Source organism: Eleutherodactylus coqui, chromosome 10 (assembly GCF_035609145.1).
Source record: "Eleutherodactylus coqui strain aEleCoq1 chromosome 10, aEleCoq1.hap1, whole genome shotgun sequence".
In the NCBI taxonomy this organism is placed as follows: Eukaryota; Metazoa; Chordata; class Amphibia; order Anura; family Eleutherodactylidae; genus Eleutherodactylus; species Eleutherodactylus coqui.
Window position 1 is genome coordinate 16,321,202 of NC_089846.1, and position 18,834 is coordinate 16,340,035.

General features: G+C 43.2%; 1 protein-coding gene across 1 annotated transcript in view; it reads right to left on the bottom strand.

Annotated features, from left to right (window-relative positions):
- The window catches only part of FAM163B (family with sequence similarity 163 member B), an 88,416-nt gene extending 74,626 nt beyond the window's left edge, over positions 1-13,790 (bottom strand). The window contains exon 1 of the mRNA XM_066579743.1: positions 12,882-13,790. The gene's annotated coding sequence lies outside the window, so the exon portion shown is untranslated. The remainder of the gene's footprint in view (positions 1-12,881) is intronic.
- Positions 13,791-18,834: the final 5,044 nt, after the last annotated feature.

Sequence of the window (18,834 nt, forward strand, 5' to 3'; positions counted from 1 at the left end):
GGCACCCTGTGTGGAATTTTTTGGCACCTATATATATTGCACTCATAGGTAATTGCATGTATTCTGCTTGGACAGAAAGTAGCAACACAACACCAGAATAGCTAAGTGAATAAATACAGTCCCAGAGCCAAGCTCATAGCATAAATACAGTCCCGGAACCAAGCTCATAGCATAAATACAGCCTCCGAACCAAACTCATAGCATAAATACAGCACCAGAACCAAGCTCTATACATAAGTTTAACAACAGAGCCAAGCTCTGCACATAAATAGAGCAACTGAACCAAGCTCAGTACATTACAGTACCAGAGCCAAGCTTAATACATAGACACAATATTAGAACCAAGCTCACAACATAAATACAGAACCAAAACAAAGCTCAATACATAAATACAGTAGCAGAACTGGGGGTTCTGATGGGCTGACAACAGCACCTTGAAACATCAGAGCCAGGAGGAGGATGAATTATGGAGCACACAAGACACTGCTGCATGGAGGGAGAAGATCATATTGGCCCGGATGGAACTAAAAGAGGAGATCGCCCTAAGCCTTCATCCACCTGGTGCAGACCCCCAGCAATTAGACATTTATGCTGTGGATAGGAGATAAATATCTTTAATGAGAAAACCCCTTTAAACTAAAGGTGGGAGGAGTCAAGCAGACCACCAGATTATGCATAAAATTATCTATCTTCTTTCAACAAACGGACCTAAAAAGATAAAACACGACTTCAAAAGACCAAATTTACGGAGCTTCCAGACACATCATAATATTTTGTTGCACAAAATCCTGTTCAGTGATGTTTGATGGTCCAGATGATGTCATCAAAGGTTCTGCACACTTTTTATGGAGTTACGTGCAATAAAAACGCATCACAATAGGATCACATGGGTGCAATCCGATGATACAATGGCACCTATAGAACGGAATGGGAGATTTTTATACGAAAATTGCACTAAAATAGGACATGTTGTGATGTCCAAAGAGGCTTAATACAGAATCCAGAAGAGCAGGATCCCTGGTCCTTGGGGAGAACGTCTGGGGGAGAGCCCGCAGGTGGGAGGACCTCGGTCAAGAACACAGTAGACAAAGTAGACAAGCACCCCGCAGTCCTCTGCACTTAGGATAATGAGAACCATACAGGTCTAGTGATGGGTATAGCTTACTTCGTAGAGGAGCCCTATCTACATATACGACTCCTCTCCATCCAGGAACGACCTTAGTAGGCCAAAGGGGGAGTCCTGGCAGATTTCAATTTCAACTGTTTTATTGATAGGAAAACAAAGATATGTAGACACAGGCAACAATAGAGGGGAAAACCAATGGATCCCAACGCGTTTCAGAGCAAAACAGGCTCCTTCTTCAAGCACGAATTTGGTGATCTAAGTTGCTAGTAATGCAGGCTGCCAAATGTAAGTGACCCCCTCAGTGGCCTCCATAGTAATAGTTACCCAACACAGTGGCCTCAGGAGTAATGGTGAACCCCTATATCAGCTCCGGTAGTAATAGTGACTCTCACAGTGGCCCCAGTACTGGGGCTGATATAAGGGACACTAATAATCCCCTATATTGACCCTAGTAGTAACAGTGACCCCCACAGTAGCCCCAGTAGTAACAGAGCCCCTCTGAGACCCATATACTTACCTCCTTCTTGTCTTCAGAGCGCCGCTGCTCTTTCGCTCAGTGCTGCTGCTCCTTCGCCCAGAATAATCCTCCCCTCTCCTCCTGAGGAACCAACAAAGAGAGGTCAGGGGAGGATTATCCTGGGGGCACACACTGACGTCAGTGTGTGCTTCCCACAACAGCGGCACTGAGTGATTAGCAGCCGGGGAGCCGCGGCACCCTTCATGGTGACCCCGCGTCCCGAAAGCGGGACAAAAGCAGGACAGACTTCCCAAAAGCAAATGGCTATCCTGCTTGGGATCCTGGGGAAATCGGGACGTCTGGTCACCTTACACTTAATTAACCTACAGTATGGCGATTTTAGGGCAATGAAACAAAGGGTATCCTTGGTCTTTGGCAGCTGAATGCTGATGGCAGCTGTTAACCCTTTAAAGGCCTCAATCCCTTTTTGGAAGTCCCGTGATGAGATCGTGTGGTGCTATTCAGTTGCCATAGCAACATGGTAGCCCCAGGGCTGCCATGACTAATTGCCAGAGGCTTTCTAAAGGTCCCCAGGGCTGCCATGACTGATTGCCTGTGGCATGCCTTGATAGACTACCTGTCAAAATGCAGGATAATGCAATATGATGGTATTGCATTATACTGTATGAGCGATCAAACAATCATAAGTTCAAGTCCTCTATGGGGATTTAAAAAAGTTTTATTAATTAATTTTAAAAAATGAAAAGGTAATAACAGTTAAAATGAAACCTATATCAAAGCAAAAATAAAACAAGTTATAGTGGTCAGAAGATGGCGGCACAAAAAAATATATTTTTTTCAATTTTTTTTTTTTTTTTTAAAGTAGTACAAAAAAAATATATATTTTTTTAAAATTTGGTATGGAGGAATGGCAGGATTGCTTCTGATTCACACCACTTAGAAATCCCTATGTTTTTCAGTACATTACGTAGTACCAGGGACAAATACAAGTCATTCCACAAAAAACAACCGCTACAGCGATGACCTATGAAGGGTGATGGAAAACTCAAAAAAGGGTCCGCGTCATTAAGGCATTTAGCACATTAATATTCTGAGACACAGAATTTTCGTTTGCCTTGTTTTGAGTGAATTATGTGCTTAAAACCCCTTTTGTGCCATAAAGCATAAAAATAAAGTGTTCATAAAATCAACAAAATGCATTATTTACCCACCACATGGGTCCCAATATGTGTCTGCAGAGGCCGTAACTCAGCTTCCATCACTCCACACTGTACCCGAACGTCAGGCATAATTACCGGGCCGGCCATATATCACTGTCACTAATTTTCCCTTTTTATTGCTGAATGTAATTATTTTCTGTCGGTCTCCGGATCCCCTCGCTGGGCATAAGCAAAGGGGACAAGAGATTTAAGACTAATTACTCCCATACAGAGACCTGCTTCTTCTCACTTATGACTCCTGCTGATCCTCGGCTTGGATCCTAATGAGATCCTACACGCGGAGTGCGGACATATGTCATATGGGGCGGCCACTTATTTTATCAAATTTAGCGGTTTTTGCCATTTTTCACCAAAAAATCAGCAACAAACAACAACTGAGCAATGAAATACCGTCCTAGAGAGAAGATACGTATACCAAGCTGATATTTCACCTCTATGCCTCTGGCTAAAACGATAGGAAGTTCTTAAAGGGAACCTGTCATCACCTTTGAGTTCTATGTATTACTTTATGGGGCTAGTAGATGAGGGAATATATTCTATACTCACCAGGTGCTCCGTTCCTCCGGTGTCTCCGCACACCACTTGACTCTTTTCAGACGGCTCCCATAGAGATGAATGGGAGTCCGTGCACAGAGCCATCTGACAAGAGTCAAGCTATGTGATCGCGCCAAGCTGGCAGGGACACTGCAGGAACGGGGCACCCAGTGATTATGACCACTCCTCGGACTCCCCGTTCCCTCAGCTTTGAACCACGTAATGTAGTTGATGGGGTTCAAAGGTGATGACAGGTTAGCCAAAGGCAAAAAAACTCCTTTAGGCCCCCTGTCCATGGACGTGATTTCGCCGGCGACGGTGAATCACGCCGTCGGAAGCTTTCCATAGCATTGCTATGGAAAACGCCGGCCCCTGTCCACGAGCGGAGAATCATTGAAATTCTCCTCTTGCCGTGAATTGCGCGGTTCTCTGCGGTCAGCCTTTCTGTTTAATAGGCTGACCGGTGGAGATTCGTCTGCGGCTCCTGCTCTCGCGGCGGCATATTTGTGCACGCAAAAAAGAATGTGCAAAATTTGCTATGATTTCAATGGGCATCTACGGTGCGTAATACACACCAAGGTAGGACATGCCAGGGATCTTTTTAGGCGATCACGCATTGCAAAAAAAATACGCTCATGTGAACAAACCTATTGAAATCAGTCTATAATAAGCGGCACAAATACACTCGTGTGAACGGGCCTTTAAGTAACAGAATGTCATTGTTATCAGTCATCAATTTGTTATGTCTGGTTCTGGAAAATCTGGGTGACCATCAAAATGGCCACCATTACAACTCCCACAGGATTATTCATAAATTGATTAGAAATCTGCAGTGATCACCTGTGATTTACCAGTGGAACCTTCTGCTAGCCATACATTATCCCTGCAGTGACCACTACAGGGGAAATGTAGTATTACACGCAATTCAAAAGATTAGCCGACAATGTTTACAAGGACAGGCTGGATCTACCAGATTAAGAGGCACTCTTTTGTGAAGCTCTTTGTTAGTAATAGAGGACATAAGAAATGGAACTGTCCTGGTTAGATATTCCCTTTGATAGTTTCCTTAAAGGGAATGTTCCACTTCTAACCATTTTGCTGCAGGAAGCAGACAGCTCCGTACATTGCTCAGTGGCCTGGGTTGGTCCTCCATATGAGTCCCATTTACTTCAGTAGGACTTAGCCTGCAGTATCAACTTAGGCCACTACACATTGTACAGAGCAGTCTCCTTTCTACAACAAAACACCTAGAAGTGGGACGACCCCTTTGCATCCATATGTTTATATATATATATATATATATATATAAATATATATATATATATATATATATATATATATAAATGTTTCTTCTTGTATTCCAGTGCCATTTTGTATCTGGAGCTGCTGCAGGGGAATGGACCACTTGTTTCCAGATCTCACCACAAATTATAGCTGATCACTAAGGATCAAAGCAGCAGGAGGTACTCTTGTATCTTGTCTCCACCAGAAGAATGTGTGGAGGCAAGCTGTAAGCCCACAAGCAACGCCAACAACTTGATTGGCGGGGACAGAGAATGGGTTTCCATTATGTCCCCTCCCGCCTCCTCGTGCCACTGACCCCATGGTCGATCTCCCTTGTGCCCTTACCGGCTTCTGCACTAGACTGCGCCGGAGCAGGTGACAGAGCACTGAGGGCAATGACACTTCCCCACTCTCCCTTGTCTCCTTCCCAGCTCCTGCGCTGTCAATCTCCTTGGTGCCGTGAAATATTGCAAGCATTATGGAATGCCGGCGAGGAGACTAACAGCGGGTGACCGACTTTGCTCCAGCAGGGATGGGAGAAGGAATAGCGCCGGGGGCAGTGAAGGCGGGGGAATGCAGCGGAGAGGGGGGGGGAATTACAGCGCCGACGCCGGCAGGGAAGGTCGCCGGGGGAAGTATCACTGCAGACCTATGAGCCCACAGCGGTACCGGCTTGAGGGGTTGCCAGCTGGGGATATTAACAGCCGGGGAATGCAATGGATGAGGAGGAGGGGGGGGGGGACTTACGCTGCCAAAGCTGGAAGGGAAGAAGAGAACCAGGGGAATTACGACAGCGGAGCTAGGAGCACAGACCAGCGGATTCTCTGGCTCAGCCAACCAAGTTGCGGACGTTGGTTGTGGTCGTGCAGCTTGTCTCCACCCATTCTTCTGGTGGAGACAAGATACAACAGAACCGCAGCAGGACACCCCGTGATCAACGTATCGTGGATGGACCCTTCTTATAAAAATTACAACTGTCCAAAATTGACAACTCCTTTAAGCCTTTACAGACTTTGTCAAACATTAGCATATAGCAGCTGGATCAGGATGTCACAGGGACCGTACACAATGTAATAACGTGACACGTTCTTTGCATTAAAGGGGGCAGAAGAGATTCTGAGAGGACATACTCTACACACTGATGGCTGATAGTCCTGATCTAATGGCCAGTAAGTTTAGCAGTGATCTGGTAAGACGCAAGAGAGACGCAGAGAAAGTTTTTCTTGCATAACAAAGTTCAAATGTAATTTTTTTTTTTAAGTCCATAACTAAGTAGGTTTGGGGTTTCTTAGTGTAAGAATAGATTACAAAGCCACCAAATCATGTGATTATGCTGCGTTATCTGATTAGTAAGCCATCTTTAACCCCTTCCTGCTGCAGCCCTTTTAGTTTTTTTGATTTTTCCCCACTTTTAAAAAAATCATAACTTTTTTTTATTTTTCAAGTGACAGCTTCCTGAGGGCTTGTTTTTTGGAGGATTTTTTTCAGTGGTTCTATATAACATACCATATAATATATTGGAAAATAAAATAAAATTGAGTGGGGAAAATGAAAAAAAAACAACAATTGCACCTTTTTGCGGGGGATGGGGGGTTGCTTTAATAGGATTCATGGTGCAGTAAAAATTACATTATGTGTGTTCTGTGAGTCAGTTGGATTACAGCGATGCCAAACGTAGGCCTCGTTCAGACAAAGAGACGCGCATCTATCAGAGCCGATGATTTCCTATTGAAGCGTTCACATGAATGATTGTTAGACGCGCAAAATGCTCGCACCTTCAAAAGATAGGACATGCGTAGCTGCAATGGCCGCCTCTAAGGGCGCCTACCCACTTGCGTTGCCAATTTTCGTGCGTGAAAAACGTGGCGTTTTCGCGCGTTGTTTGCGGCGTTTTTTGCAGCCCTCCATTGACAATCATGGGTGCATTAAGAGAAAAATAAGGAGACATATGCAACTGACAGTTCCTATGTGAAAAAACTCCACGAAACGGAAAAAAAAAACCAGATGGACAAGAACACATTCTATACTAATTGCTCTTGAGAAAAAACGCAAAACATCACAGGAAAAAAAATCGCAAGTGGGTAGGCACCCTAAGGGGCGTGCTGCATGAAAAGATAGGACCTGACCTATCTTTGGTGCGTGTCGCTCAGGAGTTCCCATTGAATCCTATAGGAGCTGGATTAAACACGCAGCACGCGCCACGGATGATGTGAACGAGCAAATTATGAGGGAATGTAGATCGCTCCTTTAGCTTCATTCACGCGATTTTTTATACACATGAGCGGCGATCTTTTTGCGCTCCAAAAACACTTGTATGAATGAGGACTTATTTTTTTTTTTTTTTTGCCTTCTGTTGCCGTGTTTTGACCCCCATAACTTTTCTATTTTTCCATCAGTGCTGCTGTTTTTTTTTTATTCATATTTTCTTGGAGACAGGGTGACCAAAACAGCGCAATTCTGGCATTGAGTATAAAAAATGTGATATTTTAACAAATTGGATTTTTACGGATGTAGTAATACCGGTTTTTATGGTTTTTTTTTCTTTCTTTTTTTTATATTTAATGCAATGATTGCGAAAAGTTTTTTGTCTTTAACTTTTAATACTATAGATTTTTTAATTTCTTTAATAACTAAAAAATGTTTATTTTACTTAATCCTACCTGTTTTAGTCCCCTCAGGGGACTTGAATTTGCGACTGTTTGATCGCTTATACAGTATACTGTAATACTATAGTACTGCATTATACTGTAGGCTGATCCCTGTTCTATTCTTTAGTAGGCCCGAGGCTGCCATGACTCCTGGACAGCTTATCCAAACGTCATCATGGGGCAGTGGGCTGTTTAGGATTTTTCTATCCCGACTGCCACATTTTAATGCTGCTGTCAGAATTGACAATGGCATTTAAAGGGGTAACAGATGTGATCAGAGTTATTAGCAATCATGGCTGTTGCAGGCAAAGACAGCCAGCACCCTCCATGTATGGGTTGGGCTCATTTTCTGAGCAGGCTCCATACAGTGACACCTGAAGTGCGCCATTTGTGTACGGTATATATTACTGGGTTTCCCCCAAAATAAGACACTGTCTTATATTAATTTTTGCCTCAAAAGAGGCACAGTGTCCTATTTTTGGGGAGTGTGGGGGGGGGGTCTTAAAATTTATCTAGCAGGCGCAATCACGGTCCCACTCGCTGCTCTTCAGGCGCTCCGGCAGTCTTCCATGTCATTCACAGCAGTGACAGAGCATTCTCTTCCTGGTAACATGGGTTGAATACCCCGCCTCCAGTAAGAGATTGCTGTGATTGGCTCAGGACCGCGGCCTCAGCCAATCACAGCTAGCGCTTGATGAGCTAATAACAGCCATTTAATGAATGACATCATTGAATGGCTGTGATTGGCTCATCGAGGAAGAGAATGCTCTGTCACCGGTTAGGACAACACGGAAAAATGCCGGAGCGCCTGGAGAGCTGCAAGAGGGAACGGCACGGTGCCTGTGATGTGAGCATTTTTTTTCACATAGTGTAGCTAGGGCTTATTTTTGTGGGAGGCCTGAAAATCAGAGTAGGGCTTATTATTGGGGGGAAAACACGGTAGGAAGCGGTTAAAGAGATTATCCCACTAAAAGCATTTATCACCTATCCGCTTGTATGATCACTGGAAGTTTGAAAACTAAATCCCAGAGATCAAGACAATGGTGCACTCCGAGTCCCCCTGAGTGAATGGAATGACGGTGCTCTCGACTGACCACCACTTCAGCCACTTCTATGGGAAATACTCATACCCAGCTATCTCCATAGAGATTGAAGGGAGCAGTGTTCACACATGCACACAACCGCTCCATTTACTAGGGTGTGCTGCCTTCATAATCCCTGGGGGTCCCAGCAGTCAGACCTCCAGCATTTATCATCACCTCCACTGTGGATGGGCAATAAAGTTTTTGGGTGGGATCACCAATTTAAAAGTCATCCTAGAAGTTGTCACAGACAGTAGAGATGAATGACTGATCAAGTAATGAAGGGTCGGTGGGCCTGATCCACCAGAGCAAGAACCTCTAATGGGTTCACCAGACCAGAACAATCCCTTTAACCTCTTAGTGACATGACCTTTTTGGACCTAAGGACAGAATTTTTTTTTTGGGGGGGGGGTTTCATCTCCACTCTTCAAAACTCATAGCTTTTTTATTTTCCCATCGACACGGCCATATGAGGGCTTGTTTTTTGCGCGGCAAGTTGTAGTTCTTATTGGCACCACTTTTTGGGCACATCTAATGCCTTGCAATACTTCATTTATTTTGGAGGGCGGTGAGAAAACCCCTACAAATTCTGCTATTGTTTTTTTGTTGCTTTTTTCACAGTGTTAGGCCTCCGTCAGACAGCAGCGCTGCAAAGCACCGCGATTTCTCCTTTCGTTTTCACTGCGGCCGACAGGGGGGTTTAGCGCACCTCACCATTGATGAGGTGCACTAAACGCAAAAAATAGGACAGACTCCACGATCAAACGAATGTCTGCTAGGCTCCATTGAAAACAATGGGCGCGTTATACCGCGATTAGTGCAGCGCTCAGAACACCGCGGTAAAAAGCGCTTGTGTGAGGGAGGCCTTAGCAGAAATTACATAATAAAGTGTTTCAGTTGGTGCAATTATGACAATGCCAGAATTATAAATAAAATAATAAATAAATCATGGTATTTGTATAGCGCCAACCTATTCCGCAGCGCTTTCAGGTAATTATTACCCCCCCCTCCAAGCAAGGTTCTCATTTTACCGACCTCGGAAGGATGGAAGGCTGAGTCAACTACCTGAATCATGTGGGGATCAAACTTGCAACCCTCCAGGTCGTAGGTGAGAGCTTACACTCTGCGCCACATGAGGTTCATTATATATTTTTTTTTAGGTTTTTCAACTTCTGCCCTTTTTTAGGGAGAATATTTTATTTTATTTTTTTTTTGCATTGATGCATTAAAAGTCCCATAACTTTTTTTCCCCCCTTCCATTGAGAGAGCTCCGTGAGGGATGGCTTGTTGCATGGCAAACTGTAGTTTCTATCGGAACTGCAATAATATGATCGCACTTATAATACACTGCAGTACTTCTGTACTGCAGTGCATTAATGCTTATCATAGCGATCACAGGCTATTGCAGACCTGGACACCATTGACTGGCATATGCTTGCCATGCAAACCATTAGCCCTCCGTGATTACATGGCGGAGGGACTATGAAGTCACAGAGGGAGCACCCTCCCTCTGTAACCCTTCTACATGCCGCGATGAACATTGATCGCGGCATGTAAAAGGGTCACAGAGGGAGGGTTTAACAGTAGTGATTAGTCTTCTCACTGATCTCTGCCGGTGGTTGCAGCCAGAGGCCAACTGTTAGTCACAAACGATTTCTGCCGTGGATGTCGCGGGCCTAATTTCTGAGCACATGCCATCCAAAGGATGTAACTGTATGCCCATTCACGGGAACCCCTTCTTACCAAGGGCATACATATACACCCTGGGGCAGGAAGAGGTTAATACTATAACCATCTCAGTAACCAGTCATTGATGCTCTGGACATTTCCTTCTGCCGCCAGCCTGAGAGAGTAGCCATTCTTAGCTACTATGAAGCTACAATGTTGTCACAGAGTCACTTAGGCTTCCTAGTAAGGCAAAGCCCCTGCTCCAGCCTACTGCAGTGCCTGATCTATGGCCGCCTGGGGAAGGAAAATCAGGCAGGTCATTTGTCTGTTGCACATAATAGTCCTCAGGGACATCTCCACATGAAGAGCTCTACCTGAACATCCTTGTTATGTCCTATGGCATTGCACACCTATGGCATTCTTCTCCATACCGCAGTATAACCAAACTATATTGCACTAGAATACTGAAAACTACATGTAAGGTAGTAGATAGTAAAATGTTCCATTATTAGAGTTCCCAAACTATATTTTTGCTAATTGACTGGCGGCATTTACCTGTCAGGTTACTGAGCAAAATGTAACCTTATAATCCCCGCATCCTATCTGATTCCTGAAAGCGGAATAATTCATGGGGGGCGTAAATAATCTGAAGAGATGCATTTTATTGCAGTATGTGCTGACCTTTGCCGATATACATGATACCGCTGCTCTGTTACTATTCGAGATTTAATGGCTTTGCAGCCAAATTGGGGGCTTCTCATTAAACCTTAACGATATAGAGCGAATCTACAGAATAAAGGAAAAGGTAGCAGCGAAAATAGGGGATGAAAAACAAGAGAAGGAAAAAATAACAAAATGTAGAATAACTAATGATAGATAGATAGATAGATAGATAGATAGATAGATATGGGATAGATATGGGATAGATATGAGATAGATAGATAGATAGATAGATAGATAGATAGATAGATAGATAGATAGATAGATAGATAGATAGATAGATAGATAGGAGATAGATAGATAGGAGATAGATAGGAGATAGATATGGGATAGATATGAGATAGATAGATAGATAGATAGATAGATAGATAGATAGATATGAGATAGATAGATAGATAGATAGATAGATAGATAGATAGATAGATAGATAGATAGGAGATAGATAGATAGATAGATAGATAGATAGATAGATAGATAGATAGATAGATAGATAGATATGGGATAGAGAGATTGATATGAGATAGATAGATATGGGATAGAGAGATTGATATGAGATAGATAAATAGATAGATAGATAGATAGATATGGGATAGATATGAGATAGATAGATAGATAGATAGATAGATAGATAGATAGATAGATAGATATGGGATAGATAGATAGATAGATAGATAGATAGATAGATAGATAGATAGATAGATAGATAGATAGATAGATATGAGATAGATAGATAGATAGATAGATAGATAGATAGATATGGGATAGATAGATAGATAGATAGATATGAGATAGATAGATAGATAGATAGATAGATATGGGATAGATAGATAGATAGATATGAAATAGATAGATAGATAGATAGATAGATAGATAGATAGATAGATAGATAGATAGATAGATAGATAGGAGATAGACAGCTAGGAGATAGATAGATATGAGATAGATAGATAGATAGATAGATAGATAGATAGATAGATATGGGATAGAGAGATTGATATGAGATAGATACATAGATAGATAGATATGGGATAGATAGATAGATAGATAGATAGATAGATAGATAGATAGATATGAGATAGATAGATAGATAGATAGATAGATAGATAGATAGATATGGGATATAGAGATTGATATGAGATAGATACATAGATAGATAGATAGAATAAAGGTGTAATATTGCATGATAAAAGAATAGTAAATCACATCCTCTCCATACAGGCCGTATATTCTAGACCGGTACATAGGACCAAATACTTGACTCTGCGCAGAAGACGATGCCAGAAACACTAATCAGACTTTTCATTTGAATGCTTGACACAGACCATTCATTCCTTGCAGAGTAGAAAGGACCGTTGTGTTGAAGCTCATGACAAGAGATTTGAAGGGCACTTCAACGCAATCCAAATATTAACAGACCCACTCAGGTATTATGCTGACAGTATGTAACGGCGCGCAGCGGCTCCACAACTTCATGAAATGACTGGATACCAGCTTTAGAAATGGAGCAATAATAATTAGAGGCAGCAGAGTAATCATTACTGTTATTTAATATTAATGCTGGTCGGTGTCATGATATTAAATGGGTGCCTTATTAATTACCTATCCTTATTAGCAGGAGTCATTTCATTATTTTATTGCTATACTTTGTACCAATAGTGGTGATTGTATCATTTTTTATCATTATTGCTTCATGATCTGTGGCGGTTGTATCATTATTTTGTTACTATTTGTATTATTATTGGTGGTGGTCATATATATATATTATTATTGTGATGATTTCGTAAAACAGAACATGAAATTAGGAGGACAAGGCTATAGAGAAATACTGCAGATCATTCATAAGAGTTCAATCCTGTGGCACATGACTCGTGTAGCAACCCTAATGTTTCAGGGAGATGGCAATGAAGTTTTATTTTCACCCCCAGTGGGTATTTAAAAAAGAAGAAGTCATTAAGGCGAGAGTTTGGTCATAGGAATATCATTTTGTATACATATTACACATATAGATATGCAGCATAAAGTCCCTCACCAGCAATATAAGGACACTTAGCAGGTCACCTTCTACGGGGGAAATCCCAAATTGCAGGTAACCCCATCCTTGTTACACATTGAGAGTCTCACCTTTAAACATTGGCTGTTATGTGAGGTCCAGCATCCAGACCATGAGGCTGAAGCTTTGTGTCCTTGGTTGGTCTTTTAGGATGTAGACTTCAACGCTGGAAGAATGTCGCAGAGATGATTAGTGTGTCCCCGCAAAGGAACAGTTCAGATTTGAGGAACAGGGTCCATCCTGGTGCTGGGCACATGGAAGGAAGAGTGAAGTTTTCTTCGCAATTACAAGGAACAGTGTCCAGATCTCATTGGAGTGTTGGGTGGAGTGCTGAGCTTCTTGGAGTCAAGTGTTCCGATTCTGTACTCATGTGGTGGCTGTTATAGAGTAGATCAGCTGTGTGATTGGGTCATGTCTTGTTGACGGTTGGCTTTTGGGGTGAAGTCTTGCATACAGCGTTCTATATCCAATGAAATGATGGGAGTTGTGCACTAGCTGCAATTACTACTACCGAGTCCATGATGAGCAGAGGACATGCCCTCAGTAGAAAGGTGAAGCCAATGAGTAGTTTCAGTGGACTGTTGGGTTCCTTACTTCGAGAGTTCTCAGTGATAATGCAGTAGTAACCTACAAATAGATGGTCGTGAGGGTCTACCCTGACTTATAAGGAAGTACTGAAGGGATGCCCTGTCCTTGTAATGGATAGTGGGTTGAGGTCTTGGAAGATATGGTGTCTTCAACGAGTGATGTCCGTCTTCATGAAAATCTTGAGGACCCAAGCCTACCTGCCATAAAAGATTGGAGATCCTCCTAGTCCACGTTACATGAATGATGCCTTCTCTTCATAGGAGTTGATGTCTTCTCTACACCAATATTTATGAGGTCATGTATGATCTTCAGTAAAGAACTGGGTCCACGGTCTGCCGGCAAGAAGGCATTCGAGTCTTATGCTTTCTGCACTGAAGCACTAGAATCCTTTGCTCCTTGTAAGAAAAAAAAAAGGTCCTTAAGTGATATTATCTTCTCAGAGTGGGTACTGAGATGATGTATGGCCCTCAGGAGGAGTATTGGAGTGACCTCCAATTTTCAGGAAAGGGTTGAGGTTTTCTATAGCAAAGTGCAAGACTCCAGACCTTGATGCACTGGAGTGATGTTCTCTGTCCTCAGAGTGGATGCTGATGTCTTGTCTTCAATGAAGTCTTAAGATGCTCTGCTGTTTTCAGCCAATGAGGTCTTATAGAGAAGGGGGCTACCCTGATATTGGGGTCCTTCTCCTCCTTCCAGCAGTAGGGGTCTTTGCTTGCACTGATACTAGCTCAGTGACTGCTGCTCCTCTCGCCGCTGATGTTATTGTCGGGGCACGCGCATCTCATCGCGCCCGCGAATTGATCGCAGGATTGAAGTGATGGGCGCTTCACCAACGAGCTGGCTCTATGAGCTGAACGATGGATCTGCTGCCTTCTGAGAGCCGGAAACGGCTCCTGTAAGTTACAGGCTGTAACCCTTCCACTGCTGGAGAGCTGACCTGTGCTCCTCAGCCAGCAGTGAGGACCATTCGGTAGGAGTTTAAGGGTTATTCAATGTAAACATTCCACTGAGCCCTGTAGCATGTATAGCACATATATAGCAGGGCTCTGAGGGGGGCATTACGCACTGAGCCCACTGAGGGATTTCCGACAGACGACCGCTCAGGGGCCTTCTGCAGTGACAGGAAGAAGGCAGCACCTTGTCCGTCATTTGTAGATTCGTAATGATGGATGAAGAAAAGAGTAGAGCGAACCCGAATGATAAAGGAATGTAGTAAGGCTGGGGTTTCGGGAAATGAGGAGAGGAAAGGAATCTCTAATGAGGTAGCTAGTTAGGGGATTCGGGGGCTGCCAATACAGGTGGACGCCGTACCTGCAAGGGTGAGAGCGTCAATCGCAGGAGTGTAGAATTGGAAACGATATCGGGAGTAAGATGCGATCTAATATTATATTACAATCAACTATAGCACAAATGTACAGAAGAATTAGCCTGATTTATTAGTAATATGGTACCAGCAGGAAAAGACACGTTTCGAGGCAAAAATGCCCCTTCCTCAGCATTTCTTGGGACACGCTGCACTATGTGGTGCAAATAGAACAATTAGTGTGGAAATTATACAGAACCAAAAGTACAAAAGGTAATAAAAGTGAAAGCAGAGAATAAAAGTCTGAGCAAAAGGAAGGAAAGCAAGAGAGAACAAGGATAAAATACGAGATGAGGCATGTGAATGGGCGGAGAAGAAACGGCATGATGCCAAAGTATATTACCAGATAAATAATATCATAATTAGAGATGAGCGAGCGTACTCGGTTCGGGTGTTTTTGCACTCGAGCACCGCTTTTTCCGAGTAACTGACTACTTGGACGAAAAGATCCTGGGGGCGGCGTGGTGGAGCCGGGGAGTAGTCAGTTACTCGGAAAAAGCGGTGCTCGAGTGCAAAAACACCCGAACCGAGTATGTTCGCTCATCTCTAATCATAATGTATATCCCGCTTGTAGGGGGAGAATGTTACATAACTGCAACGCGTAGTCTAGGGTAAATTATATAGATGATACTAAAATTAAAACCCCAATTTAATGAATCCATACATATAAAACACGCTAAAAAATAGTAGAATTAAAGGCAGACTACAAAGAAGCATTATAATGATAAAAATAATTATAAAAACGAATTAAGGAAAAAAATGGGTAAAATTAACAGAATGGGATAAAACGCCATGTGGCATCATATAACATAAGTAAAGGAATTAATTTAGCATATGAGGCTCATCGTAGTGACTTCAAGGTGTTTTCCAGGCAGCGCCAGCTGTCAGTGCCGGCGCTACATCAGGGCCGGCACTCATAATTGCAAACGCCGCTCTCATTAAAATCAATGGGACCCCAGCCTGCAATTACAAGCACAGCAGCTCCCATTGATTTCAATGAGAGCTGCACCTGCAATTACGAGTGCCAGCCACTACATGGGTCGGAGCAGCGGCTTAGGCTGTGACCTTGGCGCAGCCCGGCACTGCCAGCTGGCGCAGCCTGGAAAACCCCTTTTAGGTACGTACCTTTACTTGGTAGGACTGTCAGACACATACGCACCCAACAGCTACAGAGGAGCGATAATAATTATTTGGCTAATGGCGGCAGAGCGGGCCGGAGATCTCTTTTGGCCACCCACCTCCATTCACTGCAAATATGCAGTTGTTTACACTGAAATGGAACGACTAGCGACTACTGAGCGACTCCTCGTCCTGATGGGGGGCGGGGGCGCACCGGCTGACAGTCACTCATAATCGCTCGATTAAGTGATAAGTAAGGGGACCAGGTAAAGGTACCTATATTAATGTCAGACAGACATAAAGGATTACATGTTCACGACATTCATATAGATTAATAATAAATCTGTTTAGATCAAAAGTAAATAGATGAATGGAATAATCAGATAAATAACTAATCCGACTCGATGTATGAACTCATGAATAAGTCAGCAAGTACTGAGCAGATATGGAATAATAAAACTAATGATGAATATACACCGAGCGATCGCTGCATTAGGAACAGCTGGCGCATGATATCTTCTGATCAAATGAGGGAGATGGAATAATAACTCCACAGCGCCACCTATTGGAAGGCAGCATTCCTTCAAGCCAAAGTTAGACTCTTTATACAAGCCTTGTATCAATGACTGGGAATTAAAAGCAAAGCCAGACTCCATGCACAGACAGCTGTTTATCAGTGTACAGCCCTTCATCAGTGTACAGTAGGAGTCTGGCTTTGCTAAAGAGAGGCTTGGGATGCGGGTCAGACATGCTATCTTTTCTCCTTAGGGAGAGCACCTAGACCAGTGTTTCTCAACTCCAGTCCTCAGGACCCCCAACAGGTCATGTTTTCAAGATGGCCTATAGTAAGAACACTGGTAGCAATGTCTGAGGCACTGACAATAATTACATCATCTGTGCAATACTAAGGAAATCCTGAAGACGTGGCCTGTTTTGGGGTCCTGAGGACTGGAGTTGAGAAACACTGACCTAGACGGTGAGTGATGAGACCCAAAAGGCCATTCATGCTCCTCTGGTTAATATGCAAATAAGGGAGATGGAATAATAGTAATTCTGAAACAGGCGCACTTGTTGGCTATTCCCGTACCATGGTATTAAGACTGGACTAAGACTGGTTGAACCATGGACAAACATTCCACAGAAGATCACACAGTGGACCAACCGACCTAACAGTGGGGAAGTTAGACAAATTTCCACAATGACCATGACACGTATTTTGCATCGATCCTGAGTATCCTGCGTCATTGCTAACGCCTTGCATAGGTCCAGTAAAGTTATTTTAATTGACCATGGAGCATGGTAGAAGGACGTCTGGAGTGATGAGTCCCATTTCCTGCTGAACCATATGGTAGGTTGAGTCCACATCTGGCATGAACACCATGAAGTCGTATTCCATAGGTGCACTGTTGGGGTTTCTCAGGCTGGTGATGGTAGTGTCATGGACTGGGGAGCATTTTCCTGGCATGACCTAGTATTGTTGATCATCATACCACAATCTTTGAGTGTTGAACATTACGGGACTTGTTAGCTGACCATCGGCACCCATATCTTCAGAAGTCTTCCCCACCCACAGTGCCGTCTTAATGGAGGTCGCATCATTAGGCAGTGGTTGGAGGAACATGATAATGAATTCTCTACATTGCTTTGGCCCCCAAACTCACAGAACTGTAACTCCATTGAACATGTTTGGGATATGCTAAAAAAAATGATTAACAATGCCACCCTGTGTACATCTTGTGCCATGTATGCAGTCCTTGAACACCTCTCGAAGGGTGCATACTGCTGTACGATATGTGAGTGAGTTGCACATTTAGAAGCCCAGATCCTGGATCTAATTGCGCATCTTGCAACACTGAGACCCCATTGGAAACCTGGAAAGGGGTTTACCGCTCACTGAGTAGGCACTCGCTGGGACAGATATGGGGGGGATGTAGTATGGGAGAGCAGGATGATCAGGCTGCTAGCTGGGTGACAGAAGGAGGGGTAGAGGGAAAGAACCAGGGAGGCTAGTCCTGAACTGGCACACCCCGACAAGTTTGCAAAGTTGGCAGATGAGAGGGATGCCATTACAGGGTTAGTACCGCTGCAGCACGACATGCCCTCTGACCGCCAGGGGGTTGTCTGCTCCAGTAAGAAGGGGAATAGGAGTGCGGGTGGGCTAGACAGGGCCTGGTAGTAAAAAGATTAAAAGTTTTTTTTTTTAAAACTTCTTTCAAATTTATAATAAAAAAAAACATATTTGGTATTGCTGCATCCAAAGAAGTCTGATATTTCAAAAAAAATGCATTATTTAACCTGCATGGTGAGCATCGACCAGAAAAAAAACAACGCCAGAATTGCACTTTTTTGGTCACCCCGTTTCCAAGAATAAATGTAATAAAAAGTGATCCAAAAAGTTAAATGTACTCCAAAATGGTACCAATATCAACTACAGGCCGTCCCGCAAAAAAATGAGCCCCCACACAGCTGGCAGTTGAAAAATCAAAAAGTTACAGCTGCCAGAAAATGGTGGCAGCAAGTAATTTTATGTTTTTTCAAAGATATTTTATTTTTTAACCCTTTCCAATCCAATTTGTATCCTGGTTTTCCTAGGGGCCTTACTCTTTTTCTGCCGTTATACAACGGCGCTATCTGCTGGCTAAAGCCAGTGCTGCATGAGGTGACACGTTGGAGAGGCTCCGACAGCAGAGAGGCTGGCAATATACAGTAAGAGAACCATGACAGATGTCTTCCAACATCAGAGCTGTACAGCCTTACATCATAATGTCTTCAGAGGTCAGATAGTGGATTGGAAAGGGTTAAAAGTAGTGCAGAAAAAAAAAATATATATTTAGGACAGAATAAAGCTATCATGTCATTCCTGCCACAGTATGTATGCCATATTATTAAGACCCCTCCAAAAAATGTCAGAATTTCGTTTTTTTCCATTTTACTCCACTTAGAAATTTTTGAAC